At 58.9% G+C, this 18871-nt stretch overlaps 1 long non-coding RNA gene across 1 annotated transcript; it reads left to right on the top strand.

The window, feature by feature from the left end:
- The first annotated feature begins 1257 nt into the window (after window positions 1-1257).
- LOC113998228 lies at window positions 1258-2065 on the top strand. Its single transcript, XR_003544383.2, has 3 exons — window positions 1258-1331; window positions 1430-1468; window positions 1823-2065. It is a non-coding gene; the product is annotated as an uncharacterized LOC113998228 (long non-coding RNA).
- Window positions 2066-18871: the final 16806 nt, after the last annotated feature.

The raw sequence follows: 18871 nt of genomic DNA on the forward strand, positions 1-18871 counted from the left end.
CCAACATTCAGCCCAAAAACCCCTCCCAGGATTTCCCCCTCTCTGCTCTCTGGGGTTAGGGGGGTCCCCCCTGTCTGGCCTGATGGCACTTCTGCCTGCATTGGGGGTCCCCCTTCTCCAGGCTGCCGGGGGTCCCGCGGCTCCGGGGGGTTCCCACTCTCTGGGGTCCCCTTGAGTGTTGCCAGGGGGGTCCCAGGGCTCACTTCTCCCCACTCTGCCTCCCGGGGCCGGCTGGCCCTCCTCTCTCGCCTCCCACCCTCGCAAACCTCTTGGCGCTCTCGGCTCCCACCCCGCCTCAAGACCCCCCCTCCTCTCCACACTCCAAGGCCTTCCCCCTCTCCGGGATCCCCGCTTAAGGGGCCTGGCGCTCCTCTCTGCTCCCCCCCCTCCAGCATTCCGGGGGTCCCCCAGCTCCGGGATCGCCCCTCTCCGCTCTCCCCACTCCGCGGCTACCGGGGTTCCCCCCCGGCTCTCACGGGGGGCCCCCAAACCGTTCTCGCCCCCCCCGCCATTGCCGAGCCACCGCCAGGACCTTTGGGCTGCTCTTCTTTGTGCTCCCGCTCGGCTCCTCCCTCGGCTGGGCCGCCGCTTTTGGCGGGTTTCCTCCTCCGGGATCCACCCCCTGCAGCCCTTCCTCCCCTGGCCCAGCCCCCTTGGGCCCCCCTTGGGCCCCCCTTGGGCCCCCCTTGCCCAATAAGTCTGATTATACAGACAAGCAATTGGTTTTAATCCACAAAACCCAAATGTAGAACCCAGCACCCTGGGCCATGAACAAAGTGCTGTTCCTTGGGCCCCCCCCGAGTCCAAAGTAAAGGGAGAGGGGAAAAAAACCTGCTGGTGAGAGAGCTGTTGCAGTCTGGTCAGAAGTGGTGATTGCAGTCCAGTTGAGGTTGGTGGTCTCAGGCTGGTTGAGAGCGGTGAGCTGCAGTCCTCCTCTGGATCCCACAAGTGGTAAAAAGGTTCCGAAACTCCAGGTTTATATATTCTCCAGTTCAGGCAGGAATGCCCAGTCCTCCCCTCACAGCGGGCAATTCCATAAAAGGATGCTTAGTTCTTCCCTCAGAGTGGGGAATTCCATAAAAGGCTATGAGGATGCTCAGTCCATAAAAGGCTATGAGGGTGCTCAGGACATCCCCCCCACCTCGCAGGCCTCTCCTGACAACAGTTCCTGGGAAAATGGCATGGAAGGCCAGAGAATCCACAGTTTTGGGCTACACCCATCCAGTGCGGAATCGGTCCCAGCTGTTCTAACTAGGACACTGTGTCCCTCATCGCTGCCATCATCATCATCATCGGCCTCGTGGGAGTCGGTGTCTGGAAGCTCCGATCCGGTAACTCCCGGGATGGGGGTCGGGAAGGGGCACGGATCCGCCCGGCAGCATTCCGGGGATCCTGTGCCACGGGTGCTGATCCCGCTTTCTTTCCATAGGGAAGAGGGAGGGGAATGGATACGACCCCGCGCCCACCAGTGAGTCCCAGCAGCGTGTGTGGATCCAGATCCTCTGGGCAGGGATCCCAGGATGGAGGCCGGGATTCCAGAGGGGAATGGGGACCTAATGGCTGGAGCGGGATTGGAAGGGGATTCCAGCTCAGGGCAGGATTCCAGAGTGGGCTCAGGTGGAACTGTGGACTGGGATCAGGGCTGGATTCTGGACTGGGATTGGCGTGGGATGGATGGAGTGGGATTGGGGTGGGATGGACAGAGCAGGATCAGGAGGGAATCCGGAGCAGTTCCTACTCTCCCTGGGCTCCACAGCCGGCTCCATCCCCTGGGATGGGAACAGGGACATGGTGACTCCTTTCCCCGCTCTCATCCCGGCAGGAATCACGGCCTGAGCGATCCCGGAGCTGGATCCGCCCCTTCCCTCTCCCTGCGGAAAGGCAGGAGCTGCTGGCAGAGCTCATCCCGCTGCTCCCACCCAGCCCGGCCCCCCTGCGGCTCTTCCCGATGGATCAACTTCCTGCTTTTTCCCGTGTGAAACCCAGGACCACAATTATTCCTGAGGCTTTAATTTGGGTGTGAAAATCTCCTGCTTTGGGCAATAAATCCTGGCTCCCTCCTCCGGCATCCGGCAGTTCCTCTGTGGGAACCAGGAATAGGAATGGGGACAGGGGGGAATGGGATGGGGACATTGGGGACAGGGATGGGGACACTGGGAGCAGGTTGGGGACAGCAGGAATGGGAATGGGAACTCCAGGAATGGGAATGGGGACATTGGGAGCAGGTTGGGGACAGCAGGAATGGGAACTGGGGCACCGGGAATGGGAATGGGGACATGGGAGACCAGGATAGGGATAGTGGGGACAGGAACGGGGACACTGGGAGCAGGTTGGCACAGCAGGAAGTGGGAATGGGGAGAGGGATGGGAACCCCAGGAATGGGAATGGGGACAGGGATGGGAACGTGTCTCTCCAGGAGTTGGTTCAATACAAAGGTCGGTCCCTGGCTCCAGGCCACGGGAAGCCCCTTCTTTGGGAATGTCTGGGAAGCAGGTGTCAGAGGTTTGAAAAGAGGTGTTGGAATTGTTTCCCAGTGTCCCCCCATTGCCATCTGTGTCTCCCGGGATGGGGTGGGTTGGAGCGGAGCCGCAGGCGCTGGGCAGGGGCAGTGGGGGGAGGGCGGCTCTCGGGGACACCGCGGTGGCCGCGGGGAGGGCGGGGGGTCCTTTGTTCGGGGGCTTTTGGGGTTTGTCCGGGACCGGACAGAGCGGGAGCTGGTTTTGGCCACCTTGTTCTCTTTCCCTGAGAGGAAGTTTTTTCCCCATGGGACACCTCGTGGAGAGCGACCGAGAGAGAGAGAGAGAGAGAGAGAGAGAGAGAGCCCGACCCATCTGGGAGCGAGGTGTTCTGCTTTGGGGACTGCCCCTGGGAAAAGGGACTCCTTCACTGCTGGCTGCGAGCACACGGGGCTGCGAGAGCTTTGAACTGCCGGGACAGTTTCTCCCCCCCACCTGGGGATTTGGGACTTTGTTTGGTTTCTTCTGAAAGGTTTTGGTTGCACCATTTGTTGTTTATTCAGATTTTGGTAATAAAAAGCTGTTTCTTTTCCTTTTCCACACTTCCACCTAAAGTCTCTTAATTTCTAAGTTGGAATCTTGTTAAACTAAGACCCAGTGCCCTCAGGGGGAGGAGGAGGAAAGGAGACCAAGAGGTACCGTGGCCACTCAGACTGCAGAGGAACAACCTGTGCCAGTAGCAGCTGCCCCTCTACAGAAGAAATCCAAGACCAAATCAGCTCAGTTAGTGAGGGATGAAGGGGAAGCAGAGCCCTCAGAACAGGAGCAAGAGGCAGGGCCAGAGATAATCACCCGATCCCCATCCCCAGATGAGCTGTGAGAGATATGAAAAGATTTCAGCCTCCAGCTGGGAGAGCCCCTGCTGACCTGGCTGCTCCAGTGCTGGGATATCATGGCCCAGCATATGGAACTAGGTGGGAGTGCAGCCAAGCAACTGGAATCCCTGTCCTGGGATGTTGGGATTGACCAGGGGATAGGGAAGAGGACAGAGAGGGGATGAGAGCCGGGTACAGGCTTGAGAATTACCAGGAGGGCTTTTGAAAGGAGCGCAGGGGAAAGGGATGTCTAAGAACAAGTCCCTCAGGAGAGGGAAGCAGAGAGGCTGAGTTTTGACCCCAGCACAAAGGTGTGCAGGGCAGAGCAGAGACTATGCCCACATAAGATTCTTGTGTGTCCGTCTTTGCAGTTCTGACAGGCACTTCTTGTCACAGCCTGTCCTCTCCATTCCAGAATAGGCCCTGGCAACCAAAGAACCAACACCCCACACCATAGTGCAGACCAACCCATGTGCTTTGGGCCCTTTTTTTGTCCTATCCATTCTGGCCTATCCTCTCCATTCCGGAATAGCCTCTGGAAACCAAAGAACCAAGCCCCCACCATGTGACAGTTCAACCCCATCCGTGTGCCAAGGGCTCCTTTGTGGTGTCACAGCCTGTCCTCTCCATTCCAGAATGGGCCCTGGCAACCAAAGAACCAACGCCCTCCAACCCCAAAGTGAAGCCCCACCCCTGTGCCATGGGCCCCTTTGTGATGTCACAGCCTGTCCTCTCCATTCTGGAATAGCCCCTGGAAACCAAAGAACCAACACCTCACACCCCCACAGTGCAGCCCCACCTGTCTGCCACGGGACTCTTTGGGATGTCACGGCCTTTCCCCCAGGAAAGAAAGCCTGGAACCTTTGGGTTTCAGATGCAGTTGGGGAGCCACCCTGGACACTCCATGGGCAGCAAGAGCTTTCTGTGCTGGTACTTTTTGTCTGGCAGGAATCTTCAGCTCTGTTCAGTTTGGGCAGTCAGACTGGCAATTTCAGCACAGGGCTCCTGCAAGTGAACGACAGCCCTTCCCTCCAGGAAAGAAACCCCTTACCCTCGGTCTCTTCTCCTGTGCCTTAAAACACAACCTGCAGGGGAGCTTTCTGGGATCTCTTCTCTTGGGAATTGGGAAGACAGACCCGCTCCCATGTTTAACACCTCAGGCAAAACCACCCTTTGAACACCTTTCCCAACCCTCCCCAACCTTTCCCAAAGCCCAGATTTTACAGGTGTCCTGTAATTCTGGCCCAATCTCACCCAAGCCCACAAACCAGGACAGAAACCTCTCAGCCTCACGCTACGTCCTTCCCATTGTTGTGCCTTATGTGCAGGCAAAAGGCCTTAAAATCAAGGACCCAAAATTCATGGCCTGTTCTTTTTCCCAGAAAAGAAGGCGTGGTGAACTCTCCAGACCAGGGAATTGGAAGATCTCCCCAAAACTCCTTTGGTACACGCTGCAGGGCCAACGATTCCTCTGCTCTGCCCTGTTGGCGCTGCTTTGTCTCATCTGGGTCCCCAGAAACTGTCAGTGAAAGCCGGGGAATGAAATCTCTGAGCAGTTGGTTGGGTTCCAGAGGTGACCCTACTTCATTCAGCGCTGAAGGGACACAGCAATTGCTCTCTAACACCTGTACATCAGTTCTCAAAACTTTTAACTCTTTTTACATTTTAGCAGACAAAAGAATTCCTGTCCATTGGCTTACCACTTCTCTGCAGGAATTCTTCTTCTCTCTTCCATTGGCTCTTGATTTCTCACTTTGCGTGATACTTAGTCCACAGTTTTTGTCCTTTTCTTGTCTTTTCCCCAGATAGGGAGAGCCTCAGTAACTGTGTTAGTTTTGTCTTCATCTCTGGTTTCTCTAAGGGTCTTTGTGGTTTAGAAATTCTGCCTTCTTGGTGTCCAGGTCTCAAAAATAGATTTCTCTGCCGGTTCTCTGAAATAGGGCAGGCCCTAAACTTTTACTTTGTTTTTCTAACAAATGGCCATGGCCCCGAACTTGTCCATCATCCATTGTCTCTTGCCCCCATTCAATCTCCTGCCAGCACTTTCTCCCCACTGCTGGGTGGGCTCCTTTGTCAAGCACTAGAACTTGTTGGGTAACAGGCCCAGTCCTGTTGCACATTTTTCGTGGGGATCTGCAGGAGGGCATTGAGTCTTCCATGAGCAAATTGGCAGAGGACCCCAAGCTGGCTTGCAGTGTGGATGTGCTGGAGGGCAGGAAGGCTGTGCAGAGGGACCTGGACAGGCTGGACCTCTGGGCCGAGCCCGTGGGCATGAGGTTCAAGAGTGCCTTTGGTGCCTTTGGGGCCTCTGGCCACAAGAACCCCCTGCAGCTCCAGGCCGGGGGCAGAGGAGCTGCAAAGGGTCCCCGTGGGAGAGGCCCTGGGGGTGCTGGTGGACAGAGGCTGAACCTGAGCCAGCGGGTGCCCGGGTGGGCAAGAAGGCCAAGGGCAGGCTGGCCTGGATCAGAAAGAGTGTGGCAGCAGGAGCAGGGCAGTGATGCTTCTGCTGGACTGGGCACTGCTGAGGCCACCCCTGGAGTGCTGTGTCCAGCTCTGGGCCCCTCAATTCAGGGAGAACCTTGAGGGGCTGCAGTGGGTGGAGAGCAGGGCAATGGAGCTGGGCAAGGGTCTGCAGTGCATGGCCTGTGAGGAGCAGCTGAGGGAGCTGGGCTTCTCCAACCTGGAGAAGAGGAGGCTCAGGGCTGACCTTCTCCCTGTCCACAACTTCCTGACAGGAGGCTGGAGCCAGGTGGGGGTCAGCCCCTTCTCCGAGGCAACAGGCGACAGGACAAGAGGACACGAGGACCTGCCTGTCAGGGGCTGTTTGTCAGGGACAGGAGCAGGACTTTTTGGAGAGAAACAGGGATTAGGTATTGAAATGGGCTGCCCAGGGAGGTGGTGGAGTCAGCGTCCCTGGAGGTGTTTAAGCAAAGACTGGCCATGGCACTGAGTGCCGTGGTCTGCTTGACGTGCTGGGGATGGGGCGTAGGCTGGACCCCGGCTGATCTCACAAGTCTCTGCCAAGCTCAGGGACTCTGGGCTTCTGTGCCAGCCCAGCCTTTGGGGACAGCGTGCTGGTGGCTCCGAGGCTCCGTCCTTGCCTTGCCTTGCCCATCTCCTGGCTGCCAGGCAAGGGCCTTGTGACATCACAGCCTCTGTGGAACAGCGCGGGGGCTGAAAACTGTCAGTGCTGCGTCCCCGTGCCCAGAGCCTGGGCAGAAGTCGGCTGGCAGGGACGGGCAGAGACTGTGCAGAGGTGTCAGCTCGTCCCGCAGCAGCACGATGCCCAGCCAGGGCATCTCCTGGCTCCTCAGGCTCTCGCTGCTCCTGCTCTTGCCTGGCCCACTCGAGCCTTGCAGCCGTGCCACAGGTGCCATTGCTGAGAACCGGGCTTTTCCTTGGATGGCCCCTTGCCAGAAAAGGCAGGAGAGGCTGGAGAGAGGGGAAGGAGGGGGGTCAGGCCGCTGGGATGGTGCCGGCGGGCCGTGAGCCCGAAGCCAGCAAGGCCTTGGGCCCACACGGTGTCAGGGGAGGACTGAGAGCCCCCAGGGAGGAGGAAAGCTGGGCAGGCCCCAAGGCTGCTGGGCCTCTTCCTTGCCAGCCCTTTGGCCAAGGCCCCCAGGCAGAGGTGGGGCTCAGCCCCTGCCCAGCAATGGGGCACAGGCTGAGCCCCAGGGACACCAGAGCCAGGCGGCCTGAGCTCTTCTTCCTGCAGCGTCTGCCTGGGGCAGCCCAGCCAGGCCTGAGTCTCTGCAGGAGAGGCCAAGCCCAGCCAGAGAGGGCTCAGCCCTCTGAGGCTGCACTCACTGCAAAGGGAACAAAACATTGGCCCACAGGACATCCTGCCCCCAAATGGAGAACTGGAAAGGTCAAGAATAAAAAAGTCACCTCCCCCATTCTTCAAGAAATGTTCAGACCTCTTTCCTAAAAGCATCCAGGACTCGGATCACCCAATTTTCTCTCTGACAAGGAGTTTTCCATGGTTCCCCTCAATTCCCAGCCCACCCAGGATCACTTATGAAGTCCCAACCCCCACTTTTTCCCCCTCTCCCACCCCTTACCCATCATCCCCCAATCCCCAACCCCCTCATGCTCAGTTTGGGGGTTCCTCCTTCCCGTTTCCCCCACTTTTCTGAACTCTCCCACCCCTTACCCATCAGCCCCCAATTCTCAGTCTCCCTCCCCCTCCATTTTTGGGGGGTCCCACTCCCCTCCCACTCATTCTGGGGTCCCACCACCCCTTTTATCTCCTCTGACTCACTGACCCCCCCCCTCAGTCTCCCTCCTCTCAGTCTCCCTCCCCCTCCATTTTTGGGGGGTCCCACTCCCCTCCCACTCACTTTGGGGTCCCACCACCCCTTTTATCTCCTCTGACTCACTGACCCCCCCCCCCTTCCCAACACCCTCTCTCACCCCAGAGCTCCTCACCTGCAGTGGGAAGGGCTCCCAGTAACACCAGTGCCCATAAATGTCCCCCCAAAAAAAAGGGTTAGGTGGGGTCCTGGGTGGGCTCTGAGTGAGTTTGGGGGTTCCTTGGAGCATGGCCCCACTGGCTCCCAGTTCCTCTCTCTGTAGTTCCAGTCACTCCCCATATGATCCTGGTCACTCCCAATCACTCCTAGGATGGTTCCAGTATGGTCCTGGTCATTCCCAATAGGATCCCAGTTGCCCCCAAGGTGGTCCCAGTTTCTCCCAGTCCCCCCCCGGATGGTTCCTTTTCCTCTCAGGGACTCCCAGTTTGAGTCCAGTATGGCCCCAGGCACTTTCAGTCACTGCCTGGACGATGCCATTTGCCCCTGCATGGTCCCAGTTGCTCCCAGTCTGATCCCACTATGAGTCCAGTCATTCCTAGTATGATCCCAGGAACTTGAAGTATGAATCCAGTTTGATCCCAGTCATCCCCAGTATGGTTGCAGTCCCTCTCACATACTCCCAGTATTATTGCAGTCACTCCCAGGATGATCCCAGTATGAGCCCAGTTGCCCCCAGCGTGGTTCCAGTTGCTCCCATTCACCCCTACTGTGCTTCCAGTCACTCCCAGTATCATCCCTGTCACTCCCAGCCACTCCCAGTAGATCCCACTTGCCTCCAACAGGCTCCCAGTCACCCCCAGTATCATCTCAGTCACTTTTAGTCATGCCCAGTATCATCCCACTATGATCCCAGTCACTCCCGGTACGATACCAGTCTCTCCAAGTAGGATGCAAGTTACCCCCTGCATGGTCCCAGTTGCTCCCAGTCACCCCACTAGAGTTCCACTCCCTCCCAGGACCATCCCAGTAGGATCCCAGTGACACCCCAGATGGTGGCACTCACAGCCAGGATGAACCCAGACATGCCCTGGCACTCCCAGGATAAAGCCATTTGCCCCCAGCAGGGTCCCAGTTCCTCCCAGTCACTGACTATGGTTCCAGTTGCTCCCAGGATGATCCCTGGCACTCCCAGTCACTCCCACTGTGATCCCAGTCAGTCGCAGTATGATCCCAGTCACTCCTGGTCTCTCCCACTATATCCCAGTTGCTGCCAATGTGGTCGCACTCACTCCTGGTTGCTCCCAGTAGCTTCCAGCATAATCCCAGTTGCTCACAGCCACTCCCAGTCACCCCCAATATGGTCCTAGTTGCTCCCAGTATGATCCCAGTCACTCCCAGTATGATCCCACTTGCTCCCAGTATATCCCAGTTGTGCTAACATGGTTCCAGCTGTCCTCAGAATGCTCCCAGTCACTCCCAGTATGACCCCAGCCACCCTCACTGTGGGCCCAGTGGCTCCCAAGATGATCCCATTGCCCCCAGCATGGACCAACTTGCTCCCACGGTGGTCCCAGTATGACCCCAGTTATCCCCAGTGTGGTCGCAGTTGTTCCCAGTTCCTCCCAGTGTGATCCCAGTTGCTCCCAGCAGAGACTCAGTTGCTCCCATTATGATCCCAGTATGATCCCTGTATGATCTCAGTACAATCACAGTTACCCCAGCATGGTCCCAATTGCTCCCAGTTGCCCCCAACACGGTCCAAGTCACTCCCAGTGTGCTCCCAGTCACCCCCAGGATGGCTGCAGACTCTCCCAGTATGTCCCGGTTGCCCTCAGCATGCTCACAGTCATACCCAGTTACTGCCACTTGGCCCAGGATGCTTCCAGTTCCCATCAGTAGGATCCCAGTCACTCCCAGTCTATGACAGTTGATTCCAGAATGCACCCTGTCACTCCCAGTCACTCCCACTTTCTTCCAGGTTGATCCCAGTTTCTCCAAGTGTGTCCCCAGTTGCCTTCAAGCATGGCCCCACTGGATCCCAGTTCCCCTGTGGGTAGTTCCAGTCACTCCCAGTATGATCCCAGTCACCTACAGTCACTTCCAGGATGGTTCCTGTACGGTCCTGGTCACTCCCACTAGGATCCCAGTCACTCCCAATTGGATCCCAGTTGCCCCCAAGGTGGTCCCAGTTGCTCCCATTCCCCCTCATGATGGTTCCTTTCCCTCTCAGGGACTCCCAGTCTGAGTCCAGTCTGGCCCCAGGCACTTTCAGTCACTGCCTGGAGGAGGCCATTTGCCCCTGCATGGTCCCAGTTGCTCCCAGGATGATCCCACTATGAGTCCAGTCACACCCACTATGATCCCAGGAACTTGGAGACAACTTCCAGTACGAATCCAGTTTGATCCCAGTCATCCCCAGTATTGTTACAGTCCCTCTCACATACTCCCAGTATTGTTGCAGTCACTCCCAGGATGATCCCTGTCAGTCTCAGGATGATCCCAGTATGAGCCCAGCGGGGGCCTGGCTGCTCCCACTCTGATCCCAGTTGCCCCCAGCATGGTTCCAGTTGCTCCCATTAACCACTTCTCTGGTTCCAGTAACTCCCAGTATGATCCCAGCCATTCCCAGTACAATACCACTCTATCCTAGGAGGATCTAAGTTATCCCTGCATGGTCCCAGTTGCTCCCAGTCACCCCACTACAGTTCCAGTCCCTCCCAGTATGATCCCTGTCACTGCCAGTTTCTCCCAGTCTCTCCCAGTTACTTCCAGTCTGTCCCAGTTGACCTCAGCATGCTCCCGGGTCACACCAATTATGCTCCCAGTCAGTCCCAGTGTGGTCCTAGTCGCTCCCAGTATGATCCCAGTTGCCTCCAGCTTGGTTGCTCCAGGATGGATCAGGAATGGGGACCACCCGGAGTTCCCCCCGTGTCACCCCGTTCTGGGGGGGCTCTGGGGGGGCACCTGCACCCCAACACGGCACCCAGCGCTCCCCAAAAGGGGCCGGGACCCCCCGACACCACCCCACAGACCCACAAGGACCCCCCAACCCGCTCAGACCCCGCCCAGAGCCCCCAAAGCCCAACTATGGGGAGACCTTTCTGGGCACTGGGGGTGCCGGGAGCCCCCCCGGCTGCGGGGGCAACTCCTCCGTGTGCAGGCAGAGCCGCAGCGCCCAGCGCTCCCCACCTCGAGCCCACCGGCGCCCCCCCCTCGCCCCCAGCGCCCCCCGGGACGGCAATTTGGGCAGGGGGGAGGGGGGGGCGCCCAGGCCGGGCCCCCCCGCGCTGTCCCGGCCGTGGCGGCTGCGGCGGGGGCCGAGTGCGGGCGGGAGCGGCCAAGAGCCCAGCGCTGCCCCATCCCGACCTGCCCCAGCTCCAGCCCTGCTCCTGCCGCGGGAGGCCATGGCTTTGGGGGCAAGGGGGGGGCAAGGGGGGCCCGAGGGGGGCCCGAGGGGGGCCCAAGGGGGCTGGGCCAGGGGGGGAAGGGCTGCAGGGGGCGGATCCCGGAGGAGGAAACCCGCCAAAAGCGGCGGCCCAGCCGAGGGAGGAGCCGAGCGGGAGCACAAAGAAGAGCAGCCCAAAGGTCCTGGCGGTGGCTCGGCAATGGCGGGGGGGGCGAGAGCGGTTTGGGGGCCCCCCGTGAGAGCCGGGGGGGAACCCCGGTAGCCGCGGAGTGGGGAGAGCGGAGAGGGGCGATCCCGGAGCTGGGGGACCCCCGGAATGCTGGAGGGGGGGGAGCAGAGAGGGAGCGCTGGGCCCCTTAAGCGGGGGTCCCGGAGAGGGGGAAGGCCTTGGAGTGTGGAGAGGAGGGGGGGCCTTGAGGCGGGGTGGGAGCCGAGAGCGCCAAGAGGTTTGCGAGGGTGGGAGGCGAGAGAGGAGGGCCGGCCGGCCCCGGGAGGCAGAGTGGGGAGAAGTGAGCCCTGGGACCCCCCTGGCAGCACTAAACGGGACCCCGGCGAGTGGGAACCCCCCGGAGCCGCGGGACCCCCGGCAGCCCGGACAAGGGGGACCCCCAATGCAGGCAGAAGTGCCATCAGGGCAGACAGGGGGGACCCCCCAAACCCCAGAGAGCAGAGAGGGGGAATTCTGGGAGGGGTTTTTGGGCTGAATGTTGGTGTTTTGGGGGTTTTTATGGACACAAGATGCCCAGTGAGTCCTAGAGCTGGACTTGGTCAGGAGGAACCCCCAAGGCAACACACTCACCCCTTGATTTCCCCCCCAGCAGGATTTCTGCTTCCCAAAGCTTGGTTGGATGGAGGAGGAGGCTGCGAGGAAGAGGAAGATGCCGCGGGCCCCCCAGGCAGGTGAGGAGGAAGTCAGTGCCCCTTTGGGTCGGTCTTTTGTCTTTTGTGGCCATCCTGCCGGGGCCGGAGTTGGGGGGATGTCCTTGGGTTCCCTGTGGGCCGGAGGCAAATCCCCTGCGTGTCCTTGTTGCTTCCTGCCCCAGGCCCCGAGGTGAGGCCGGAGAGCGCGGAGGACAAATCCCGGCGGCAGAGCCTGGTGGGAGAGGCCGTTTTGAAGGGCTCCCCGGCGCAGGAAGGCAGCGGGGAGGAAAAGGGCCGGAGATGCCCCCGCAGGAGGGGCTGCAAAGCCAGCCCAGGGGGCTGTGAGGAGGAAAGAGCCAGCGTGTGCCGGGAAGGCGGCCGGAGCTTGAGGCGGAGCTGCGAGCTGGTGGTCCCTGAGCAGCCTCCCAGCAGGGAAAAGCCCTTCAGGTGTTTGGAATGTGGGAAGAGCTTCAGGCAGAGCGCCCACCTGCTCCGACACCAGATGATCCACAGTGGGGAAAAGCCCTACACGTGTGGGAAATGTGGGAACAGCTTCAGCCAGAAGTCCTGCCTGATCCGCCACCAGATCCTCCACACTGGAGAACAACCTTACACGTGTGGGGAATGTGGGAAGAGCTTCAACCGGAGATTCAACCTCCGCACCCACCTGGGCCTGCACTCCAGGGAACGACCCTACAAGTGCCTGGAATGTGGGAAGAGCTTCAGCCAGAGCTCTGACCTGATCCACCACCAGAAGATCCATAGTGGGAAACGGCCCTACAAGTGCCCCGAGTGCGGGAAGAGGTTTAGAACCAGCTCCCATCTCCTCATGCATGAACAGACACACACGGGGGAGAGGCCCTTCCGCTGCAGCGACTGCGGGAAGGGCTTCAAACGCAACTCCCACCTCGTCATCCACCGTCGCATCCACACCGGGGAGAGGCCCTACAAGTGTGACGAGTGTGAGAGGAGTTTTACCTACAGCTCTGCCTTGACCTACCACCAACGGACCCACCAGTAATGGAAGCCCCGAGTGCCCCGACTGCGGGAAGAGGTTCCATCAGCCGTTGGATGATCCACAGGGACCCTCATTGGGCACAGACCTGGTGACCCACATTCCAGGTGATCCATGGTGGGCAGTGTACTGCGGCCTCAGGGATAATGTATTTAAGGAGGAAAAAGTCCTTGTGCAGATGGAATTGGGTGCAGAGAGGAGCAGAGTGGGAATAGGGGAGAGGAACAGCTCTGCAGACCCCCAGGGCAGTGCAGGAGGAGGGGCAGGAGGTACTCCAGGCCTGGAGCTGAGATTCCCCTGCAGCCCAAGGAGGAGCCCACGGTGGAGCAGGGGATGCCCACAAAGAAGGATGTGAGCCCGTGGGAAGCCCGTGCTGGAGCAGAGTCCCTGCAGCTGCTGCGGCCCCAGAGAGCTCCAAGGGTCTCACTCAGCACTGCTGGTTGTGGGGCCACACAGAGGGGCTTTAGGCACAGGAATTGTCCTTCCTGGCCCTAATGCAGGTCTGTGACTTTCTCTGAAAGTTGGAGAACAAAAATAGGATTCCACTTGGGTTGTTCTTCAGGCTGTTCATTAAAAAAGCAGGAGCTCGTTGTCTCAAGGACTTGCACAGCTCCGAGGGGTTTTCAGTCCCAGCCCCCCAGGTCACCCCCCAAGGTGCTGGACGGCCCTTCAGACCCACCTGAGCCCACCCCCCGTGTGCCCACCCTGTGCAGGGCAGCTCGGGGAGCCCCCGGGACAGGGGATGGTGCCTCTGGACCTGCCTCCTGAGGGGCTTCTGCCACCCCTGGGGGGCACAGAGGGGACAGGGGCACCCTCAGCTCCTCCTGCCACAAGCTGAGCTGGGACAACAGCCCGAGCTCCCGGGGCCTGGGCAGGTCCTGCTCCCTCCTGGGGCTTTACCAGGATGCTCCTGTGCTCCTCAAATAAAAACACAAAAAGCTCATAATCCCCCAAGGGCCCAGCAGTCACAGCTCTCCTCAGCAAAGCAAAACTGGTTCCATAGGAGTGATTTGTGGAATATTTATAAAGAAAAAAAGTCAAAAAACCAGACCAAGGATCAACTGACAGAGACTAAAATACCTGTGGATGCTGCTGTTGAGTCACTGGCAACTGCAAAGTGTTTCTATACTTACTAAAACTATATAACCCCCCCCATCAATGCACAGCAGGAGTTGTTGGCATCACTAGTGTAAATAAAATTATTACCAGGCTGGTACTTCCCCAGGTGAGAACCCTCTGTCTGTGTTTGCAAAGGGAAGACACCAAAGGATGATTTTCTTCCTTTCCCAATGCTTGAATTTTTATAAGGTTTAATTGATGCTGTGTTTTGTTCCTGTCCCCAAGCCCCAAATTCCTCCTGGTGGGGCAGCCCCGCCGAGCTTTGCAGCCGGGAAACCCGACCTGGGGGTTTGCTCCCTGTTCCTCAGGTGCTTGAACACAGCAGAGGGGCAGCGGGACCCCTCCAGCCCCGCCCCAAGAGCCCGTGGGGGCAACTCCCCGGGCAGCCCGAGGGACAGCGCCAGGGCGGCCGTCAGGGCCCCGAGGGGACAGCGGGGACAGCGGGGGGGCTGCGGCGAGGCCCCCCCACGGCTCTGGAATGGCAGATCCAGAATGGGGGTGGGGAAGGGGTGCGGAAAAAAGGGGGGGCTCGAGAGCACCGGTCACCCCCCACCCCCAGAGCCCGAGGCAGGGTGTCCTGGGGCAAAGCCCTGGTGAGACCCCCCAAAGCCCTGCAGCCCCCCCTGCACAGGGGGATGCAGGGACTGGGAAAGGGATTGCAGGGGTTGTGGAGCTGGATACGGGGGTGCAGGGGGGTCCCGGAGCTGGGGAAGGAGATGCAGGGGGGTCTCAGTGCCCAGGAACGGGGATTCAAGGGGAGCTCGGGGTCAAGGCAAAGGGGGGCTCCCAAAGCCCCTGCCAGGGGGGAGCGGGAGCTGGGGCAGGAGCTCCGTGGGGAGAGAAAAGGGGGGGACAGCAGGATGGGGGCCCCGGGGGGGCACACACGCTCCGGGGGGGACACACGACCCCCGGGGACCCCCCTCAGCTCCTCCCACGGGCGGAGGCCGAGCCCCAGCCCAGGGAGACGAAGCCAAAGACGGAGCCCCGACCCCCGTCAGCATCTTGGGGGGGCGGCGTCCGGCGGCAGCTCTGGGGGGGCGGGGGGGGCAGGACCCGGGAAACGGCAGCGACTGCTGGGAAGGGACCGGGATGGGCTGGGATGAACTGAGACGGACTGGGATGGACTGGGACACTGGAATACAGCAAAAGCAGGACTGGGACCCCTTGGGACCAGAACTGGGGCAACAGGGATCATACTGGGAGCAACTGGGACTGTCACCAAACGGGAATAAAACTCTCTGTCACTGGAATGTCAGGATTAGAAAGCGGTTTTATTTTTTTAAGCACCAGGTGCGTGGGTGGGGAGGTCTCATCCCATCACCCCCACACTGGGCTGTCTCACACCCTGGTTTCTGTGGATGTAACTAATACATGTGCATTACACTTCCCCAAACTCATGCATATGTACTAAACACTCCCACAGATTCTCTTACACATTTGAATCAGTTTCAGAACTCATTTACATCAGAGTAGGGGTCTCTTGAGGGTCTCTGGTGGCCCTTTGGGGAACATCCCTTCTCCAAATTATCCTTCTTTGGTCACAGGCCTGAAAAACCAGTTTCTTCTTCTGGAATGCTTCCCAGCTCTGGGGGCTGGCCAAGATACTCCTTCTTATCAGTGGTGCTTTTCCCGGCATCAGACCTGGCCCCGGGGGGATCGGGGGTCGTTCCCAAGCGGCTCCGCTCCGCCCTCGGGCCCCGCTGGGGCCGCCCCGCAGTTCCCAACCGGCTCCGCCGCACGGCCCGGGCCCCGCGTGTCCCGCTACCGCCTGCCCGGCCCCGCCGAGCCCAGAAACGCCGCCAAATCGCTCAGAGGGACCAAAAACCCTTCCCGTGGGCAGCCAGGGGCGTGGGGGGTCCCTGTGAAGGCCCTTCCCCTCAGTCACTGCTGGGCACCCGCCGCCCCCGCCCCGAGCCGGGGCCCTTCCCAGCGCTCCCAGTGTGCCCAGCCAGCCCCGAGCGCCCCAGGGAGGGCTTCAGCTGGGCACGGCACACAGGGGCTGCTGGGGGGTCCCACCTCACTGCGGGGCCCTTGGTTCTTCCCGGGCTGGGCAAACCCGGCGGCTGCAGTTTTGTGCCACAACTCTGTCCCCTCCTGCGCTCGGCCCACGGGATTCGGGGCCGTTTTCCCTTTTTGGGGGCAAATAAATCCGAGGTGTTGAGCACTGACAGACGCAGCAGCCCTGCAGCCTGCGGAGCCCGGGCTGGCCTGTGCCTGGCAGAGGAACAAAGCAGCCCAGGGGCAAATGACTCAGTGGTTAATTGGCCTAATAAATTGCTCCTAATTAGGGGGCAGAGAAGTGAGGCCCCAGGGCTTCCCGACCAATGCACATGGCTGGGAAAGGCCAGCCAGGAGCTCCACAACACTGTATTTGTGTCTATTTTCAGATAGATCTGGCATTTCATTCATCGATTCCTGACATTTTATGCCTGTTTAATGATATTTTATTGATTGTCTTCGAGATCAGGATTAACATCTGTATCCTTACGGACATGGTGCTTTCCAAGGAGAGCAGGACACAGGCAGAGCCAGGAGAACCAGCCTGCAATCACACAGTGCCACCTGGCAGAGATGTTGTAGAGCAAAGACTCCCTTCAGGTTGGAAGGAAACTCTGCATTCAGTGAACTGCCTGGAGAATGTGTGCCCACAGCTCTGTGGGAAGCTGCCAGCAGGGAATAACATTCCCAAGCAGCTGCATCTCTGCCCGGGAGGAAGGACTGTCTGCAGGTTCAGACACTTCTGAGTTTGACCCTTCAGACCATAGTGACCCTTTCAGAGAAACGCTGAGGACAAGTGTATTTGAAGAGCTCAAGCTGACTGAGAAGGGCTGCAAAGCATCCTGGAGAGCTGATTTCCAGGATCTCCGTGGGCATTTGACACCTTGATAAACTTCTCTTCTTCCCTCAGTGCCCAGGGAACACCAGACAAGGTCACACAAGGGTTTCCCTTGGAGTGCCCTGGGCTTGGCTGGTGGAATCTTCTTGGGGGAGGGCAGGGATGAGACGAAGGCAGTTGGGTGAGACTTTGGAGTGGAAGATTGTGCCTGTTTGGGGTTTTCTGTCTTGAAAGAAAGCTCACCATGAGCTGTAGAAGGCCCTGTGCTGGGTAGATTCAGCTACTTGAATTAAGCTTTCAGTTTAAGATACTTGTTTTTTAGGAGCTCCTGATACCTCCAAAAGCCAGGTCAGGATCACCAACAATTCACTTTCCTTTGTGGATATAATTATTTGGCAGGATTCTGTTGTGGAGTCTAATGCTCTGTACTAAGACATTTCTGGACTAGTATTCCAAGGAGCATCCCAAGCCCTGTATCCTGCTCCCTTCTCTAATGTATCCATGTATAAAAGTCAGTAACTTCCTTTTTACAGCCTATTTATTTACGTAAATGAGTTCATTTGACTTCCATATATTAAGGGATGGCTTTATTTCCTGGTATATTTTTCCTGATGAAATAAATAATCCAACAGTTCTGCTGGAGTCCAAGTTCTTAAATCACTGTAGCTTTCATTGCATGTATTGTGTAACAGGTTGAAAACTTCCTTAGCTGGCAGCTGGAACAAAACTCCATCCAGCTCCCCGAGTTTGCAAACCTCCTTCTTAAACAGCAGGAAGAGCCACAGTAGATGCCCAAGTGCTGCAGAATGGCAGGAAATGCAGGCAGTGCAGTGGTTGCAGTGTGTGAATCTCTGCAGTTCAGCAGAGGCTCCTCATCCCTCTGGAGCAGGGAGGTCACTGCTGGGAAGTTGTGCTGTGCAGAAGCCTTGAGCTCCTGTGGCAGGACGAGCACAGGGCAGTGCCACGGCCTTTGTGGGGAAGATCCTGCCGGGCCTGCCAAGTGCTGCTGCTCTTTGTAAAGCGGGAGAGTTGTGGGTCCTTGCGAGGAGGAGAATGAAGATGTTCAGCAGCAGAAAGCAGAGCAGAGCAGTGCCCTCCTTTTGTCCGGGGCTGCCAAGGGGGCACTGAACCTGGCGAGCCCTGAGCCAGGAGCAGCAGGAGGGCAGTGTAAACCCGACAGTCCTGGAACAGCAGGAGAGGCTGCAGAGCTGGAGAAGGAATTCTGCGGGAATACTCAAGTCCGGAATGCTGCTGGAAGCGTCCCTTTGGCCCCTAGAATTGCCCTGGGAGTTTGCTGCCAGGCTTTGCTGCTCTCCTGCTGCAGTGAGTCAATGGGAGCTGCCGGGTGCTGTGGGCTGGCGATGCCGTGGGGAGCAGCTGCCCGGCCGTGGTGCCCCTTGCCGTGGGTGCCGTGCGGGCTGACGGTGCCGGCGGGTTCCGTGGCAGCGCCGGAGCCCGGCGGGATCCGCAGCGCGTCCCGCCCGGCGCTGCAGGACCGGCAACGGCAGCGAGGGCTGCCAGGCCTTGGGAAAGCTGCGACCTGCAGGAGCTGTCAGGGCTCCAAGGCACAGCCCGGGGGGCCAGCAGAGACACAGAGTTCCTGCTGTGCCCATTTCCATTCCTGCCGTGCCCATTCCCATTGCTGGTAATGCCCAGCCTGCTCCCAGTGTCCCCGTTCCTGTCCCCAGTGTCCCCATCCTGGTCCCCCACGTTCCCATTCCCACTCCTGGTGTTCCCATTATCAGTTCCTGGTAATGCCCAACCTGTTCCCCATGACCCCATCCTGGTCCCCCATGTCCCCATTCCTGGTGTTGCCATTCCCAGTGTTGCCATTCCCAACTCCTGATATCCCCATTCCCAGTTCCTGGTGTCCCCAACCTTCTCCTGGTCTTCCCATCCTGCTCCTGGTGTCCCCATCCCTTTCCGCATTGTCTCCTGGTGTTCCCAGATCCAAAAAAATCCTGGAAAAGAGAAGTTTAGGTACTCCCAGGACCCCAAAATGTGAAAACAAGGGTTTGGGCAAAATATCAGAATAGAGGAGTTAGGACAC

The sequence above is a fragment of the Pipra filicauda genome, unplaced genomic scaffold (assembly GCF_003945595.2).
Source record: "Pipra filicauda isolate LSUMZ 115617 unplaced genomic scaffold, ASM394559v2 scaffold725_size179387_pilon, whole genome shotgun sequence".
Classification (NCBI taxonomy): Eukaryota; Metazoa; Chordata; class Aves; order Passeriformes; family Pipridae; genus Pipra; species Pipra filicauda.